A 6851-nucleotide genomic window follows, 5' to 3' on the forward strand; every position below is an offset into this window, starting at 1 on the left:
TTTATTAGATTTATTCTTAGATATTGAATATTATTTGATACTGTTTTAACTGAAAATTTAAAGTTTTAATTTTCCACTTGTTTAAATATATTAAAAATGATTATTTAATACTGACTTTGCATCCAGTAATTTTGATAAATAATGACAGAATATTCTGGTAAATAATTTCTTCTTCTCCAATCTTAACATGATTTCTTTATTTTTCTTGCTTTGACTAAAACCATTAGTGAAACGCTGTTTTGATGGAAAAAACCAAACTTTGTAAAATAATTGGAGAGATTCTGAGCCAAAAGTGAGGACCAAAAATTATGTATCTCTCTCTCTAATAAATACATAAACATGTGTGTGTGTGTGTGTGTGTGTGTGTGTGTGTATTTTTTTTTAAGACAGTGTCTCTTGCTCTGTTATCAAGGCTGGAGTGTTGTGGTGTGATCATGGCTCACTGCAGCCTTAAACACCCAGGCTGAAGCAATCATCCTCCTCAGTCTCCCAAGTATCTGATACTTTGGCATGCACCACCATACTTGGATAGTGTTTATATTTTTCATAAATATGGAATCTCACTATGTTGCCCAGGCTGGTCTCAAACTCCTGGGCTCAAGTAATCCTTCTGCCTTGGCCTCTCAAAGTGCTGGAATTGTAAGTATGAACCACCTTGCCTGGCCCTATATGCTAATATTTTGTTTTCATTTATGTTCATGAGAATTAGTGGCCTATAATTTCTCATTCTTATAATGTCTTATTAGATTTGGTATTAGCGTTATTCTAAGTTGGGAAGATTAACAAAATAAGTTGGGAACTATTTCTGTTTTCTTATTCTTTGAAAGGATTTGTATAAAACTAATATTATTTCACCAGGGACAGTTTTTCTTGTAGGAAGGTTTTTAATTACAGATTTAATTTCTTTAGCAACCAATGTTGCCTATCAGATTTTTAGTTCTTCTTTTGTCAGTTTGGATATTTGACATTTCTCTAGAAATTTGTTCATTTCATCTCAGTTGTCAAAGATACCAACTTTTCATAATACCTTCTTATTCTAATATTCATGATTTGAAAAGAGTAATGTTCCTGGGGTATTAATTATTTTTATAAATGTTAAAATAACTAACTTTTATTTTATTGATTGTCTCTATTCTATGTTTGTTTTCAACTTCATTCATTTCTACTTTTACTTTTTTAGATTTTCTTCCTTTACTTTCTTTAGGAATAATTTTCTCTTCTTTTTCTAGCTTCTTGAGTTGGGTGTTTAAATAACTGATTCTCTACTTCTCTCCTAATACATGCATTTAAAGCTATAAAATTCCTCTAGACACTACTTTTGCTACATCATACAGAGGTTTGTAAGTTACAATTTTAGTACAAAATATTTTTAATGATAATTCCATACAAAATAATTTTCATGGTGATTTCCTGTGTTACTCATGAGTTCTTTAGAAGCATGTGTCTTAATTTACATACACTTAAAAATTTCCATTTTTCTATCTGTTTTTGACTTCTAATTTAATTCTCCATGGACAAAAACCTTCATTGTATTTGAAATTTGTTTCTTTAAAGTCTTCTTTGTCTTATGTTAATATATATGTGCCATCTTTCTTTTGGTTAGTATTTGTATAATATATTTTTTTCAGTTCTTTTATGTTCCATTTTTTCTTTAATCTTATTTTTAAATTATGTCTCATAAATCACGTATATATTTTTTCTTTGTAAAATCTAGTTTCACAATCTTATTTTCTAATTGGAGTATTTGCACTCTTCACATTTAAGGTAAGTACTTATATGCTTAAATGTGTCAGGCTCTTTGCGTCCTATTTGTCACATCTGTCATTTTTTACTGTATTAGTTTTCTATTGTTGTATAACAAATTTCCATAAACTTAGCATCTTAAGACAATGCCCTTTTATTATCCCACAGTCTTGGGAAGCAAAAAGTTTAGGAATATGTTAGTTGAGTCTTCTGCACAAGGTTTCACCAGGCTGAAATTAAGGTATTAGCTGGGGCTGTAATCTCATGTGGGGCTCAAGGACTAGTAGATCTAGATATTACATGAGCTGTACCTAGTATGGAATCTAACAAAATGAGATTATTATCTTTGGAAAGCGGGGGTAACAACGGGCCTGGGAAAGGAGCTATACCTTGGAGATCAACAACTCTGGGTTCAAATTCTAACTGTGGTGTGTCAGTTTTAATTTTATCACCTACATAAAAGAGAACATTTTACTTATTTTACAGGATTAAGAGATTAAATGAAATATCTGAAAGAGACTGCCATCTAGCTATATCTCCTAAGCATCTGTATGTATTATTAAGCATGAAAACTCAAACATATTTCTGAGACACGGGAATTATGAAAAAATATTCAATGTTTTGAAAAGATGTTGAGGTGATAGGAAAACAAAGAGTCATGTCCAGTAGCTTCGCTTAATAATAAGGGTGCAGTAGTGTGGTTAATAAAATTGAAAAGATCAGGAAAAAGTCACAGAAACTGCTTTAGTTATTTCATTTATTTATTCATCCAATATTTGCATATGTGTGAGAGCCTACTCTGAGATGGGCATCTTTCTAACTGCTGAGAATACAGTGGTGAACTAACCAGGCAAGGACCTCACCCTTTATATGGTACGGCATTTCCTAAAATGTATTGACTGAGATGTTATGATTCCTACAAATTAATAAATGAATAAAGGATTTCAAAGTCAAATAAATTTGTGAAGTTTTATGTTATACGAAGGACAACAAATTCTTTTGCTGTAGTAGTTCTCAGAGCCTTGAATATGCAAATGAAAATTGTGAATCTATAAGAATTAGATATAATATGTAGCATTTCCAAATTTATTTTACTTTAGAGCTTCTGTATAGAGGAACATATACTAATATCTTGCAGGAGACAGTTGGAGAAATGCTCAATGAAGCTTTAAGTCAGATTGAATAAATGGATTTATAAAGCAATATCAAAGGCTTGTCAGTATTTGGATTGCATTCATTGGTAATGGATCTAATCAGGAAAATTATATGATGTTATTTGGCACAATTCCACAGTTTAACAAAAGGCCTAGAGAAAATGGGCAGCTGATTTGTCTAGGTCTAGAAATTGATGAACTGATCATAATAAAATATGGAGGTGTAACAAAATTCTAGAGGCTTGTGAAATAAAGATAAATCAGTGAACCATGTATTCCAGCCTGGATAAGGAGGAAAGCAAAGCCTCAATAATTTGAGAGAATAATGAGATATGGAAATATTAGAAGTGTAATCCATATTGCTTAGAACTAAGAAAATGTGGAAGAAAATTATAGTCAGAGAGACACATTTCAAGTTTCAAGATATCAGATGTGAAAAACTGATGAAAGTGATAACATTGTTTAGGACATAACTGTGGATTCATTGCTAAAGTGGAATGAAGATAAAGTAAAAGCATTATGAGTCCATAGTATATAATGGGTTGTCCATTTGAAGAATGAAGTTACTTAAGCATCTAGAAAATTATCAAGTTGAAAAGAGATCTGTGGTCCTGGCATAAATAACGTATGCATACTGGGGAGGCACTTGGAAATTGGTGGAATTATGACTTTTAAAAGTTAAGTCCAAGTGTGGTGGCTTACACCTGTAATCCTAGCATTTTGGGACACCAGGGTGGGCGGATCACTTGACGTCAGGAGTTCAAGATGAGCCTGGCTGATCAGCCTGGCCAACATGGTGAAACCCCATCTCTACTAAAAATACAAAAATTAGCCAAGTGTGGTAGTGGGCGCCTATAATCCCAGCTACTTGGGAGGCTGAGGAAGGAGAATCGCTTGAACTCAGGATCTGAGCCTAGATATCACCATTGCACTTTAGCCTGGGCAAAAGAGCAAGACTCTGTCTCAAAAACAAACAAACAAACAAAGTTAATATGTGGTCTTCGAAGTAGGCATGGTGGAACCAATGTGAAAATCGAATGGCTTTGAATGAGAGAGTAGGGCGCAAGGATATTGCCAACCTTTCCTTAAAGTCAACAAATTTAATGCAAATAGGAGTGCCTTTACATGGAGGTTCCATGGGTAGTACAATATAGGAGAGAACGGGTCTCGAGTTCAGACAAACACAGGTTAGATTCCTGACGCTGCTGCTTACTATGTTACAATCTTACTTAAATATGTAATTTCTGTATGAATTGTGCATTCTTTCACAGACTCAATATTCCCATCTTATATCCTTGAAGGCTCTTCTGAGGAACCACAAAATTGTACAAATCTTAGCACACTGTCTGTTCTTCATACAGGACTAGGCTTTATACTGTGAAAATGAGAGCCATATTCTAGAAAAATATTTAAACTTGTGTGAAGGTTGTGAGCCAATGATAATAGAGGCAAAATTCTGAGATACAGGTTTAATTGTCATGGAAAAGATGGGAAAAGACTCTGGATGGAGTTAATTCTTTTCAAATTTATACTGAATATTTGTGGGAACTTTGGTCTAAAGTGTAATGATGCATCTTAAAAATACTTGACCAAGGTAGAGTTGCCAAACTTCATGATAATAATAAAAATGAACAAAATAATAGCTACTATATATTAAGATCCAGTTAACTCTATGAAACAGATTTTACCACCCTACTTTATGCATATGAGAAAAACGAGAAGTGAAATGACCTGCACAAAAGCATGGAATTTGTAAATTGCAAAGCCAGTATGCCCCCTCATATCAGATAGACATACAAACATGTATAGGTTTATATGGATAGATATACACATATTTACATGTGTTTAAATACGTATAATATGTTTAGTGTGTATATGTGTATGTGTTTATATGTGTGTATACACACACACACACACACACACACACACAGAGAGAGAGAGAGAGAGAGAGAGAGAGAGAGAGAGAGAACATTAGAATAGACCCACCAAAAGAACTATCTCTTTTTAAGTACTATTTAAGAATGTACCAAACACAAAAACTTACTGCATTTGATATTTTGGCATACAAGATGAGGGAAACACAACAGATAAAAAATATTCTATAAAGCCAGTTACTGTAATCAATAGCACAAATGTTCAAAAACCAAAGATCTAAAAATTTAAAATAAATATGTTAAACAATTTAATGTGAATCTGGATTCCATAAGACACAGGAATCTGATTTTCAGGTTACAAAACCTTCTAGTGTATAACCATGGGATTCAATGGTCAGGGCAAACACATCATGAGAAAGGATGGTTTTACTTTAGAAGAATAGAGTAAGGAATCAAACATGAAGCTTGTCACAACTAAAACAAACCAAAGTGGACATGGGGCAAACTAAACCTCTTTTGCTCAGAGCTATATGTCCAGTGCCTCGTCAGTGCCTGGCACCCAGTAAGTTTGTTGAATGAAGTGAATGAATGCCTGGGAAGAAAGAGCAGAAGCACAAGAACTAGTTGTTGATGACAATAAAGAAGTCATAGGAACACTTTTACACTGTTGGTGGGATTGTAAACTAGTTCAACCATTATGGAAAACAGTATGGCGATTCCTCAAGGATCTAGAACTAGATGTACCATATGACCCAGCCATCCCATTACTGGGTATATACCCAAAGGATTATAAATCATGCTGCTATAAAGACACATGCACACGTATGTTTATTGCGGCACTATTCACAATAGCAAAGACTTGGAATCAACCCAAATGTCCATCAGTGACAGACTGGATTAAGAAAATGTGGCACATATACACCATGGAATACTATGCAGCCATCAAAAAGGATGAGTTTGTGTCCTTTGTAGGGACATGGATGCAGCTGGAAACCATCATTCTTAGCAAACTATCACAAGAACAGAAAACCAAACACCACATGTTCTCACTCATAGGTGGGAACTGAACAATGAGATCACTTGGACTCGGGAAGGGGAACATCACACACCGGAGCCTATCATGGGGAGGGGGGAGGGGGGAGGGATTGCATTGGGAGTTATACCTGATGTAAATGACGAGTTGATGGGTGCTGACGAGTTGATGGGTGCAGCACAGCAACATGGCACAAGTATACATATGTAACAAACCTGCACGTTATGCACATGTACCCTAGAACTTAAAGTATAATAGTAAAAAATAATTAAAAAAAAAAAGAAGTCATTACATAGAACTTGGGTGCTGAGACACTTGTATCTATTTTAGACTGCCTATACTTCATTTCTTTCTTTGTTGAGTAAATCATTGCAGAAGAGCTTGACCATAAATCAACAGCACTATTCTCTCTTTATTGACAGATATTTACGAAGTGAGTGAAGGGGAAAAATAACTTTAGTTTAGAGTTGGAAAGTCAACTGCTACCTAAAATCCATTTTGAGGGAAGGGACATTACTCTTAAGTCTTGGTGTAACAAAGAATAAATGTAGCATAAAGCTACTCCTTGACTCACCAAAATCTGGGATGTATCAATAAATGACTTGTCTAGAAATTTTGAACTGACAAGACCACTGAATTATTTTTATAGGTTTCTGAAATTCCAACAAACTTAGGTCATGACCTTAAACAGTCTGGAAAGAAGCATCTTTTAAGACTGAATGACTCACAAACCTCAGACTGTCTGCTTCTCCCCAATTCCATCATATTAACTAAATCGCTGAATGATCATGGTATTTACAGATTTTCATTAATTTTGACACAACTAAAATATCTCCATGGTGTAGACCAAAAAACCCGCAATCATCTCTCAGTAACAGCAACATGCGTAAACAGACTAGAAGGCTGGCTTTCGATCAAGCACACTGTTAATAAATGGTGGGTCATGGGGCATAAAATGTGTAATCACACCAGATTAGATCTTAAATTTTACAGCCTCACAGAAAGTACTTCCTACCAGTCCAATGGTCAGGACTAAATGTGTTTGTC

This window comes from Macaca nemestrina, chromosome 8, assembly GCF_043159975.1.
Source record: "Macaca nemestrina isolate mMacNem1 chromosome 8, mMacNem.hap1, whole genome shotgun sequence".
NCBI classification, from domain to species: domain Eukaryota; kingdom Metazoa; phylum Chordata; class Mammalia; order Primates; family Cercopithecidae; genus Macaca; species Macaca nemestrina.